This window comes from Vipera ursinii, assembly GCF_947247035.1.
Source record: "Vipera ursinii genome assembly, chromosome: Z".
NCBI lineage: Eukaryota > Metazoa > Chordata > Lepidosauria > Squamata > Viperidae > Vipera > Vipera ursinii.
Genome location: NC_139517.1, coordinates 86,606,317 through 86,620,485, shown reverse-complemented (window position 1 = coordinate 86,620,485; position 14,169 = coordinate 86,606,317). Strand labels below are relative to the sequence as shown.

The following is a 14,169-nucleotide window of genomic DNA, read 5'->3' as shown; positions in this document are numbered from 1 at the left end:
TGTTCTCTATGCTCTTTTTATATGCTAACTCAGAATAGTAATTACAGATCTTGTAAGTTGACTTCTGTTTTCCAGAAATATGAGTTGTACATAAAACATGCCTTTTCATCACAACAATTACCATTAATCAAAACACTGAAAGCTAATACCACTCAAGTCCAACCTACTGCTGTGCCTAGCAATATATCAAACTGTCTGTTGTCAAACACTCTATACAAACTTAAACACTTATCACAGCAAAGAAAAAGTACATGCTATTTTTAAGTTAAATATAGTATTTTAAAAGTATAAAAATACCTCTTACTTTTTGAGTTTAATATTACATCACTGTAGATTAAAAACATGCATTCAATATTCTTGTTTCTAATAAGGAAATAAGCAATCCTAACAAATAAAAATATTTACTAGATTAAACATGAAATACTAATAAACATATTGGTTCAAAATCTTGGCACTTGAACAGCAAATGTTTTATCAGAAACAATGTTATTGTTAATAAGACTGTACATAACTGAAGTTTGTATATTTATTTAATTGTTGCCTAACATGCTATTAAGTTCTATTATATCCAAGCTGCATATGTACAAACCATGAATTTTGCAAAATGAGATGGTATACCTCAGTACTAAAGCATGTAATTCTTATTTAACCTAGGAAAATATTTATATAAATAATTCTTATAAGAATTCTCATACTGCACTTTGACAACCCTGTCCAATAAATCATAATAGTTTCCATGTAACAAAATGCAAGCTCTGTAGTCTAACGAAGTAAATACTATCTACTAGAGTCCATCCAAATTTCTTTGTTTTTTGCAATCATCACTTGGGTGATGTCAACTTCCTAGAAAAAGAGAGGTATGGGGACTCTAACACAGGCCCTAGTTGCCAATGTTTTATTATAGATTTGTTAGTCAAGTTTGCTCAATCATAATTAATTTTTATTTATGTGTTTTCTTCATGTTTTCTTTCTTGTTCCCATCTCCACTCTCTCCACAGAATATACCTTGGATGAAAAAAGGCATCCAAGGTTCATAGCTTCAATATTATACAAAGTGAAATGCGTATCTAAACTTAAATGAAAGATGGTACTTAAAGAAGAAAAAAATCCACTGCATATAGTTAGACTTTACTTCTGAACACATCTAAGATGTGCTATTATTGAAATATAGTGATTGGTATAACTATGATCTATATTATAAAAAGCTTTGATAAAAGAGAAAGATGATGCTCTGTTACATTTCTATTGAACTGGTTATTAACAAAAATAGCATATTCAATAAAACTATTTTATTTTTCTTAAAATATATTTGCATAAAATCTGTATGTTCCATTAACCCTTTCTGCACAGAGTCATATTACCTTCATATACACAGTATTCTTTTAGAAAACCTAATCTAAGTAACTATGGGGAGATCTTGTCTACCCTTGAAAAACTGCAAATAAAGATGTCAGCTATTGAGTATATTTGTGGCATCTCCAGCAGCTGCTGTTAAATACCAGCTGGTCTAGCTGATTAAAATTACCTCTGAGTTGGTATTATAAAGATGCCTGGGCAGCATTGCTGTATTAATGGATTATTGAGTGAGCGATGAAAACCTTGGCCAGCTGATGCGTTTTATTACAGATAGGCTTTATGATGTGTAATCACTGTAATTTTTACAACTAGAGAAAATAGGAGGGGGGACAAAGATTAAAAAAAACTCACAAAAACCACTTTGACTAAATATTCTTGCTTTCTGTTATCTAGCTGTTGGAACATTATTTTCTCTCTAAAAGTATTCTAGATATTTGTGAATTTAGCACAAATTCTTTATGAATGAATCGAGAGAGTATAAATATAAATCCTGTGTCTCTGTGGGTGTATGCATATGTGTATGTCCGTGTATGCAAGGATGAAAAAAGACTAAACTAACAGCATCGATTTTAAATTTGTATTACTAGAATCCAACTGGCTTTCTTTCAAACATGTGATAACTGAATTTTCTTCTATTATTCATGAGATAGAACACATATCTTCCCACCAGAGGGAAGAACACTTTAGACCACGTGTATTCTAATCTGAAACAGGAATACAGAGCTTTCCCTCTCCCCCACCTAGGTACATCTGACCATCTTTCACTCCTGTTGTGCCCAAAGCATGTTCCTCTCAGGAAAAGAACTCAGGCAGTCACGAAAAGGGTCAAAACCTGGCCAGTGGGTCTCAGCCAGTTGCAGGACTGCTTTGAAACCACTGACTGGAGTGTACTTGAAGAACAAGATCTGAATGCATATACAGATGTCGTACTCTCTTATATTAGAACATGCACTGATAGTGTAACAACAGAAAAGTGCATTAGAGTTTACGGGAACTGTAAACCCTGGATGACTGCAGAGATACGAACACTCCTGAGAGCCCGGGATTTTGCCTTTAAGGCAGGGGACAGGGACACATACAGAGAGGCCAGGGCAAATCTTAGAAGAGGCATTAGGATGGCAAAACAGCAATATAAACATAAGGTGGAGAACCACTTAGCAGACAACAATCCGAGGCAAGTGTGCCAGGGACTGCAGCACTTAACCAACTATAAGGGCAGTACAAGGAGCATGGTTAACACCGATGCCTCGTTGGCTGAGGAGCTCAATATCTTCTTCGCTCGCTACGAGGTAAAAAGACCACACCCCGTAGCCTCTGCTGGCCGGCCTTCTGATTTTCAGCAACTCACCCTATCTGAAGACCAAGTGAGAACTGTATTGAAGGCTGTGAATCCCAGCAAAGCCACAGGCCCAGATGGGGTGCTGGGGATAGTGGTTAGGAATTGTGTCTACCAATTAGCAGGGGTCCTGACAAGGATTTTTAACATCTCCTTGCAAACGGCATGTGTACCATCGTGCTTGAAAGCAGCTACCATTGTCCCAGTCCCCAAGAAAACTGCAGTTGAGTGCCTGAATGACTACCGACCTGTTGCATTAATGTCTGTAGTCATGAAATGCTTCGAAAGATTGGTTCTGCAACATCTCAGGACATGCCTCCCACTGGATTTTGATAAACATCAATTTGCTTATAGGGGGAACAGGTCGACAGACGATGCCATAGCTACTGCTTTACACTCTGTAGCAAGTCATCTTGAGAAACCTGGAAGTTATGTCAGGATGCTTTTTGTTGATTATAGCTTGGCTTTCAACACCATTTTGCCGAGCATTCTCATTGAGAAGCTGACTGACTTGAAATTCTCCCCCTGCATCTGCAATTGGATTCAAGACTTTCTTAGGGACCGGTTACAAACAGTGAGGGTCAGGGTCTGCTTTGTCCAGCCCCTTGAAGCTTTGCACCGGCTCGCCACAGGGTTGCGTGCTTAGCCCCTACCTGTACTCTTTGTACACATATGACTGTGTATCATCCGACCCATTTACTGTGATAATTAAGTTCGCAGATGATACAACCATGGTGGGTCTTATTACAGGTGGGGATGAGACAGTATACAGGGCAGAGGTACAAAAACTATCCATATGGTGTTGTAACAATAACTTGCACCTGAACATTGACAAGACAAAAGAGATGGTGCTAGACTTCCGGAGGAAAAAGGAGGAGCCTGCCCCACTTTACATCGGGGAGGACTGTGTGGAGAGAGTTTCCTCCTTTAAATTTCTGGGAGTCTACCTCTGCGAAGATCTGACCTGGAAAGTTAACACAACCCAGGTGGCCAGAAAGGCCCAACAGAGGCTTCACTTTCTCAGGGTCTTGCGGAACAGGGTAGAACAACGGCTTATGACCTTCTTTTACCGGTCTACTATAGACAGCCTCCTCTCGTATGGTATTGTGGCTTGGTATGCTGGTTTGACAGCCGGGGACAGGAAGACATTACAGAGGGTGGTGAGCACAGCACAAGACATTGTGGGCTGTCCCCTGACACCACTGGATGACATCGCCAGGGTTCACTGCCTTGGAAGAGTAAGGAAAATTCTCAGGGATGACTCACACCCTGGACAGTATCTCTTTACTCTTCTACCATCGGGTAGGAGATATAGGAGTATAGCCAGCCGCACCAACAGGCTGAAAAACAGCTTTTATCCATGGGTTGTTAGGCTTTTGAACAGGAAATAATTTTTATAAACTTTATGCATAATTGACTTGCGAGGCTGGTGAATTAGTTCACATGGTGTAATAAGATGGAGAGTTTGTGTCACTGTAAGCTGGAGGGTGGGGGCATGAAGGGAGGCTCAGCCAATCTCAATGTATATACATGGTTGTACTTTGAGAATAAAAGGTTCATTCATTCATAAAAATGCATACACATACACTCCTTGCTCATTCCTTATACATTCATGATATCTGCTGATTTTAAAGATTAGGAGTCTTCTTTTCTTGTTACCTTAACCAATATCAATAATGCATGATAGATGTAAATCATTACCATTATGCTTTGGAAGAAAAATACTGTTAACTTTTGAATGTATGAACAGAAGGCTTAAATGATGTAGTAAAAAGTATTTAACATGGCCAGTATTCACTATCTGGGAGACCATGAGGAATGCTAAGAATTCCTGCAAGAGACATTAAATGTTTGGACCAAATGAATTATCACAGAACCACATTTGTAAATGGGGATTTCTTCACAACTTCTGATAACACAGTCTATAAACAGAATTTGGAAAAAAAACCCACCTTTGGGACACAGAATATAAGGCTTATAATGGGTTTTGCAGATCATTTAGTCCAACTCCAGTTCATCACTTCTATTTCCTTATTAAACATCTCTTTATTTTTTTCTAGGTGTCCAACTGAAATTTGTGTCCTTGTAATATAACTATTGCTCATTCTCTCTTTCACAACTTGGAATGAATCTGCCCCATCCTCTGCAAGACAGCCTTTCATATACTTGAACAGAGTTATTGTGTTTCCCCCTAGGCATTTCTTTTCCCGGCTAAACAAACCCAACAACTGTAATTATTACCCCTAAGTTTTCCCTCTAGGCTCCTTATCACATTGGTTGCTCTTCTCTGATCCTGATGTTATGATTTCACAGGCAAGTAAAGAATACTTGAATATGCTAATCTCTGCACACTGTACTACAGTATTACTTGGCTTGCACTTCTTGAAACATTTTTAGATTGGAATTCTTCTTAAGATTTCTTAATTTATCAGTTTATACATAGATGTACACACACACATTAAATTAACGTGTTTGCTCTTAACTACTGAGAGGAATTATGTATTCAAATTTATGTTTTAGCAGGCTTATGGTTTCTTTAAATCAGAATATAAAGCCAAATAAAACTGAGAAAGCTGAGCACTTTCCTTGCATGAAAGTTCACTGATTTTCTAAAGCATAATAACTTGCAGCACACAAAACAACAACAACCAGTACCATAAATGCTATATTCTAGAGCAGTGATTCTCAGCCTTTTCTTCACCATGGATCTCCTTTAAATACCTTTTGTGGCCGTGGACCATGTCCACAGTCCTCAAGACAAAACTCAAAATTTAAATCATAATATTTCTTCAATCCTTTGTGGATTTTTAAAAAATATACACATATGCAATGGAGCGTGATTTTATAGAAACTAAACTAATTATCTTTATTTGTCAGAAAAAACTACAAGGATCCAACAATATAGACTAGTGGTCTGAGACAGAGTACTTAGAAGCCAGCTAGTTAGTTATTTTGTCATTAGAAATAAAGAAAAATAGATTGAAAAACAATAGCATCTTTAGCCCAATGACCAATACTCCAGCAAGAGATAAGAATTGTGATTTAAGAATTCCAATCTTGTCTTAGTTTTGAATATGTATATCTTCATATGTATATGTATTTGAATATGTATATGTTCAGAGCCTCTGAATTCTGAGGAATGAAGACCATTATTTGAAAGATTTCCTTTTCTACTTTTTGATTATGTTAAAATAATATTGACTAGATGAATCCTTATAGAAAGTCAGATAATCTGGCAATGGTTTACCTAACCATTCCTTACTGGTTTTGGCCATCATATGCATTGGATACTTCCCAAGAACTTAGAATATTGCAGTGTACTGGTGTAGCATATATGCGGATCAAACAGTCTGGCCCTTTGTAAATGACAGATAAAAAAATTGTCAATTTGAATAGTTTCTAATTGCCATCCATCTTATTATTATTACTATTATGGTTAGCCGCATAGTAAGCCATATGTTCAGACTGGATTTGGATTTTTCGTCTACCTATCAAGCCCTTTGTAAGGACTTGCGATAGGGAAATCTGGATGTTTGATGTTGTTATAGATATGGTCACAGGATGTAAGCTGTTCTGATAAGAGTGAAGATTTATTCTCCAAGCTTGTGAGTTAGTTTGCAAATGTTTCATTACCAAGCTAGGCAACATTAGGGGATGTCAGTGTTCTTCTGTTTATAAGGGCTTTGTGTGGTCAGTAGGTCTTGTGATGGTGAGGTCATGTCAGGTGAGAGTCTTGTGATGGATCAGGTGTGAGTCACCAATGAGTCTTGTGATGGGTCTTGTGATGGAGAGATTACATCAGGTGAGGGTCATTGGGAGGTGAAGTGCTGGTTACTGCAGGCTTGCATTGGTTGGCTGAGGGTTGGTGCTGTTTCTGGTTGGCTGTGTGGTTGGATTGTGATGGGTTTATAGGCTGGTTGTAGGTCGATGTATCTGTTGATGGAATTGCTTGTGGGGTGCCAGGCTTCAATGTTCTGAGTAAAGCTGCTTTTGGCAACTGATTGATGGCAAATCTGTCAACGCCAATAGTGTTCAAGTAATGCTCCAGTTGTTTTGGGATTGTACCCAAGGTCCTTATTACTATTTGTACTATATTTTCTTGCTTCTCTCACATTCAAATTCTATTTGCAGGTCTTTGTATTCTGTCATCTTCTCAGCTCTTTCTCTTTTATTCTGCTGTCTCCAGGTACTGCCATGTCCATTATCCAGACCTTTTTGTCTTTCTTATTGACAATTGTTAAGTCTGGAGTGTTATGTGGAAGATACCTTTCTGTTTGAATTCTAAAGTCCCAGAGCACTTTAGCTTCTTCATTTTATGACTTTCAACACACCATTATCACTACTTTTGTCTTTGTCTGTTGTAGTTAGTTTCTGTGATCTTCTTACAGCAGCTAACCAGGTGATCCATTAATTTTTCAGCTTCTTTGCAGACATTTGCTGTTTATTGTTGTCTTCTCATTTCTGGTGTTGTGTGCATTTGTTCTTAAGGCTTGGTCTGGTGCAGCTAGAATCAGCCACTTTTAGCCTTGCTGATCTTAGTCATTGTCTTGTTATTATCTGCTTTGCCTGGTATTTCTTTTAACATACCAGCCTTGTAATACTTTATTTTTCCATTTTTCTTTTCTGTTATTTGGTCCTTCTTGTAGGCAATTTTGATCTCTCCAATAGTCAGTAATCCTTCCTGGTATACTAACTTCAGTGCATTTTCTTCACTCCTGTTCAGATATTCTTCCAATGCTCTTTTTTTCTTTTTCATTGTCCGACATATTTGCAACATTCCACACCCACATAGTTTCCTTCGTAAGTAGATGAAGGATGAAAAGCATGATTATTTTTCTGATCTTCCTATTTAGGGCTTTAAGTTTGCTTAAGTCCAGTGCACTACTTCAGTTGCGTATCTAATGACTGGGATTGCCAGGTGTTTATTTCCTTGAGGACATTTTTTCAACTTAATTTGGACTTTAGGATTTTCTTCACTCTTTCTTCTTCACTTCTAATCTTTTCCTTGACTTCAGCGTGCTTAATGCTATTGGTTTAAAGGATACCCAGTTATTTATGGTGATTTTTTAAAATACAGACTCTTGATGTTATTTCCATAGGGTATCTTGATTCCTTAGTTTTCAGTATTTTCCCTTTTTTGGTTATTAGTATTATTAAGGTTTACTGCCAGAAACTGAGATTGGTTTTGACATTTTTATTCATATATTGAATCCTTACTAAGACTGGGATAAGCAGATGTTGATGTCTGACGGTGTTAAAGATATCGATATTTTTGTTATTCCACCATTTTAATATATAATTACATATAAGGTAGTGAACATACCTAATTCTCCTGCCTCTTGTTTTTCCTGTGAAGTGGCTTGTATTGAGAAAGGCTGGCATTGAGAAAAGTCCTCTAGCTTGCTTTCATTGTAAATTTAAATTAAAGTTTAATTTTAAATTTCATTTTAAATTTTAAAAAAAGATGCTGAGAGATTATTTGGTGCGATGGTTAAGAAACCAGGCTAGAAACCAGAAAACTGAGTTCTAGTCCCATTTAGCCATGAAGCCAGATGGGTGACCTTGGGCCAGTCACTCTCTCTCATCCTTAAGAAGGTAGCAATGGCAAATTATGTCTTAAAATATTGCCAAGAAAGCTGCAGTCTGTAGTCCAAGCAGTTGCCAGCCATCAGCACTGATTTGAAGGCACTCTCCCCCCACCCTGAAAAATCCTCTACTTGATGCTACTGGATCCATTATGAAAATGGTATTATTCAATTTAACTTACAATAAATGCACATTAGAATTGAACTCTGGATGTCTTTCTTGGGCATGAAAAAGTATGATTAAAAAGGAAGCTTGGATCTAATATATAAAGTACAAGTTAATTAAAAGAAATCTTGAAATTTCACAGATTTACTATTTCAGCAGTCACTGACAATTTTTCACAGATTAGACTTATAAATCTGTCACCCTGTGAAAAGCAGCAATAGACATTTTTGTAATATTTTCCTACATTCATTTTATTAACTTCTAAACCAATACTTCTTCCAGTCCTAATTTGACCTCTGTTGCAAAGATTCCAGCATAATTTTCAATATTAAGCTTCTAGTTTACAATTCTACCTATTTACTAAATTGGAGAGCAAAATCTCTACTATGCCAGGTTTTCAAATAGCTTTTTTAAAGTTTATTATTGTACTAAACTGAATAAACATACTGGCTTTGAAAACCTTTGGGATTCAGGGTTGGTTTGATCATTCTAGATGCAGTTTGGTATAGTGGTTAATACATCAGGCAAAAAACCAAGAGACCCTGAGGTCTAGCTCGATCTACGGCACAAAGACAGCTAGGTGATCTTGGAACAGTCAGGGTCTCTTAGAACTAGGGTCAATGGCAAACTACTTCTGAAAACTTCACAAAGAAAACTTCAGGGATTTGTCCAAGAATTTGGCATGATTGAACAGAAGAAAAAAAAGTCATTTTACTATATATCTAATATACTCAAATTATATAAATACACAAGCATAATTTTTGCAATATTTTATTATATTCATTCTCAAGATTTTTTTTATTAACTTCTAAACCAATTCCTCTTCCATTGTCCAAATTTGGCCTCTGCTGCAAAAATTCTGACATATCTTTCCATGTACGGCTTCTAGTTCCCAAGTTTTACCAATGCTATGCTATGAAGAAAAGATCTGCACCGCAACATTAAAAAAAGACAAAGTATCTAAAAGGCTGTTTATGTCAAATGGATTTTCAATATGATAAATACCTATGCTATATTTTATACTGCATTAGATGCTAAATTTAAAAACAACCTTCAGTAACAATTTACAATTAACATGTATTGGGAAACCGGGAATACTGCCATTTGTTTTTATTTCTTGTGATGTGTATAGTCTCGGTTATTCAAACTGTATGGTTGTTACCTAGGTAACTGCCTGGATGTAGTATAATTGGATGAGTTTTCAAAATGATTGTCACAACTGTGGGCAGAAATTCAGGTAGAGGATCCATGGTGGCATCATGGCTTAAATTCAAATTTGTCCTATAAAATCATACTATAAAATTTTTTTCTAAGCAGTGCTGATGAGAGATCTGCAATCATCGTCTGAAAAAGTATTAAGCAGGCAGCAAAGTGCTTCTTTTTTGTATTGTAGTGGATGGTTATTAAAAGACATATCAAGGGAGAAAAAAGGAGATGACCACACAATGAACCATTTGTTTTTAAAAGGAAAAGCTATATTAATTCAAATGCTTAGACCTCAATCTATTAATTCCCATTTCAATTATGTTAGGATAAAAATCTTACATTCTTCTTTGGTTACTATCTTTTTCTTACAAAAAAAGCATTGGTTTACAAATGCTTGAATAGCATCAGGTCTTGGATTTATTTATATTTATATAAAATTTATATTTATATAAATTTATATTTATATTTATTTGAAACAGCATGCACTGTCATCTAGAAATTTGTAAAATGGAAGTATGCAATTTAATGTCTTTGGTCATCATGCAATTTGTGAAAGCTTTGTATTTTGATCCAGCGAGTCTCAAAAACTGAAGTGAATTGTAATTTTGTAATTGTAATTTTCAATCTTACTAAAACATGGAACTAGTAAATACATGGGGAATAATCACATTATTTGCTTTTAATATGTAGTATTAACTGAATTTAAATTAAATCAAATGCATTTTTATTAAGGGTTCAACCACTTATTTTTACTGACCCCAGCCTGCTTTTAGAATATTTCTTCCAGCATACAATTCAGAGGCCAAATGTGGCCATTCACAAACTTTTATATTCAGTATCAAGGGTTGTTGTGTTTTTTTGCAACTATCTAGCATCTTAACACACGTGTCAAATTATTTTGTAGTTAATAGGTCTCCTCTAATTCTTTTTTTATTTGAAGGCTAAAAAAAAACCCAAGTAAAACATAACACAATCACAAAGTGTTGACTAATAAATACCTGTTACAAGTATTAGCAGCAAGTAAAATAAATATATGTCCTGTCCCCCTTTTTTATGTACTTTGAATAAACGTATAAGATATTCTTGTGATGACATTATATTACAACAGGGAATGCTAAGCTGTCTCTTTTCTCTGAATCTAGTAAACTTTTAAATCACCTTGTTAGCTTTCCCTGCTCCATATGAATCTGTTGATTCTTTGCCAATCTTGCAAGTTTTTCTCTGAAACTTGAATCAGGATAATTTAGAATAGAAAGTTTATTCTGAGTAATGTATTCATTTTAATTATCACAATACATTTTAGCCAAGAGAGTTTCAGACTTCTTCATGTTTCAAGTCCCCCCCCTATAATTTGTTGTAATTATTTTGAAATATATGTTTAACACTTTCTGTCAGATGTATTTTTTTATCTCACAACTGGTCTGTCTTTGTATAGAAGAAAGAATTCATCATTGCTAATGTATATGAAAATAATTGAAAAAAAATAAAAATAAAAAGTGATCTTAAAAGAGATCAAAGGACTTTGAGAAATATGACAGGATTTGAAATACTATACAAAACGTAAGATAATCTACGAGGACATATTTGTAGACTGTGCTAAAATATGAACATAGATGTGGAACAAATTAAAAATCGTGTGATAAAACAGATGCAAAAATGGCCTATGGAAAGAACTATGAAAAATATATATTCCAAACTATAATCTAAGGAAAAATGTTTTAAAATGTTCTACAAATGTATGTTGTCTTATTCTTTCCTGGGTTCAGTAATAGTATGTAAAAACTCAAAAGCCATTTGTAACTAGGTATTATGTACATTAAAACATAGATACACCCTTCATTTCATGCATTTTAAATAAGAATGAGAAATTTAAAGAGCCAGTGTGTTTTGCTTTTAATGCTTAGGATCTCCCTGTAATACGGTATGGATGCTAACTACTGGGAGCAATAACAGTAATTGTAAAAAATGATTTATTATTCATTTCCACTGCAATGTAGTAGCCTAACGATTAGCATTAAGTAATTTTTTTTGAAATCAGTTATATTAATATGTGTATCCCAAGCATCTATAAGTAAACATTTTTTGCATACTGTTAAATTAGGGGCACACTGAATACATCAAAATTGAAAGATAATACAGATGGTTAAGTTTCCCAAAGTTTATTTATTGATCTGCAAGAACAGTCCCAGTTAAATTACCATAAACCTTCACATCCACAACAACTGCTAATCCAGCTAATAGGAATTAAGGGACATAGAAGATACATAATAAGCATCTGGGGGATATAGAATTTATCCCATGAGTGCAATAAAGGAATCATAATTTAAGAATGCTGAAGCCCTAGTGCATCATGAAGGTCCTTCCTTACAAATGACATTAATTGCATAGCCAGCAGATGCTTATTATGTATTCTAGTTCCCTGCAAAGAAAAAAAATCATTTAAAATGTAAAGGTTTAATGCTATTTTAAGAAGAGAGTAACACAGCTGTTTGGTGATGTCACTGGCAAGTTTGAATAGCCCAATTTGGAGGCCATGTTCAGAAGCTCACCACTGACACAAGAGCTATATAAACATACAGTCCAAATGTTTAGCAATACATGATGCATGTTTTCCTGCATATGTGAAAAAATATTGCACAATCATTGCAGCATGCCTCACAGAACTCTCCGCAAATCTGCTTCATGTGACCTTGCAAGTTAGCTTCTAAGCACATCATCATGCAAAAAAGAAAATAGGCAGTATTCCCTTTGGGCAATTAGGCCAGATCATATTTCATCATTATTTTAATGTATCAATTTAACAAATGTAAAAGCTATGAAAATCTGTGAGCAAATATTTTAGGAAAATCACAAGATCTCAAAACAGTTTGGTTCAATCTACACCATTCATATGGATTGAAATTCTCATACAGTATAACCAATTACCCTTCACCTGCATACTACTGTCTAGATCAGGGGTGTCAAACTGCTGGCCCATAGGCCACTTGTATCATACGGAGGTTGCACCCACCCAAGTTCTGGCAATGCAAAAAAAGTCACGATACGTAGTGATACATCATGTGACGTGGCGAGTTTGACATCTGTCTAGATGTATTTGAATTCAACTGATATAATTTCCAATTGCTGGACACAGTGGTGAAGCCCTTTTTAAATAAAATAAAATAAAATCATAAAGGATCTATGTAGTGGTATATCTAATCATTACAACTGGCAAGGAATTTTTATTTGCTACCAAGTGATCAAACAGATTGAACAAGGGGTTATATATAGATCCAAAACTATGCCTCTTTTTCTTGTAGTGGTCCTACTGATTATCATATGTTTCATTCAATATCTGTAACAGAATTCCTCATCTTACGAGCTACAGCTGTACAATGCTACACCAAATTGGCCTATTAATATCCAATTGTTAAGGAAGAGGGGACAGAGTAGAATGTTTTTTTACTGCTATTATTTTATTTCATTCATGCAACCAATAACAATTTTGTAAACATTTTGCTAATGCCCAATACAACAGATAACATTATGTAAACATTTAGCTGATACCCAAAAACATACACAGCTAATATGAATAATGTCTAAGCACAACTAAATATTATTAGCAAGTACTGGCCCTCAGACAGGTTGGAAATATCCTGAATTACTCCAGACTCATACTAATATGCTGGTAAACACCTGGTTATACTTGTAGATATCCTTATCCCAGTTAACATTTGGAGAACACAGCTTATATTATGTATAAGAAATTTCCATGTTGCTTCACATACCCTATTGATGTATGACTCTTTCCTAACTGAAGTCTATTTTGGGTTTTTTACTAGCATACTAAGGGTTCCACTTTCAACTGAGTTCTTGTGACTCAATACAAAAAAAAAGAAGTTTGATTTGTTACAGATGATTCATAATGTCATGCAAAATCCCTTCCCATAACTGTATGATCCATTCTGAGTTGTTTGGCTTATCAAATCCAAGAGTCATCATTTCAGTTGCTAATTCTGCCTGGGTTTTGCTTTTGTAAGTCAGTCTCCTAACAGAGCAAACACAGATGATTTAATGCTTCTAAATTTCACTATAACTACAACAGAATACTCATTAAAGATTCATGCTGAAAGATATGGGGAAGTGGGAAAGCGATCCACAACTGACTCACCAACTTTTTGCAGCAAGTAGGACTTTTTCCATTACATATGTTTTCTACTTATGTTGACACATTGTTACTCAACTCTAATACACCCTTGAACACAGGTGTCAAACATGATCACGTCACATCACATATCGTGACATATTGCAATGTTTTTTGCCTTTGTAGAGGTATGGTGGGTGTGATCTGCGTGTGAGATGTAGGCAAAAAATAAGAAAACATTTCTACATACAATTGAAATGTGCAGCTGTATTCCAAGGGGATGGAATGGTTTCATGTCTTTAGGGTTAATTAAACTTAACATTATTATAATTATGAGTTCTCTTCAGCCATGCCTGCTGAAATTGAGCCTGGAATTAAGTAGGACTACATTTTGTAT

The 14,169-nt window shown here is 35.4% G+C and overlaps 1 protein-coding gene across 8 annotated transcripts in view; it reads right to left on the bottom strand.

The window, feature by feature from the left end:
• The window catches only part of TBC1D5 (TBC1 domain family member 5), a 343,189-nt gene that overhangs the window by 94,092 nt on the left and 234,928 nt on the right, over positions 1 to 14,169 (bottom strand). The window lies entirely within an intron of this gene.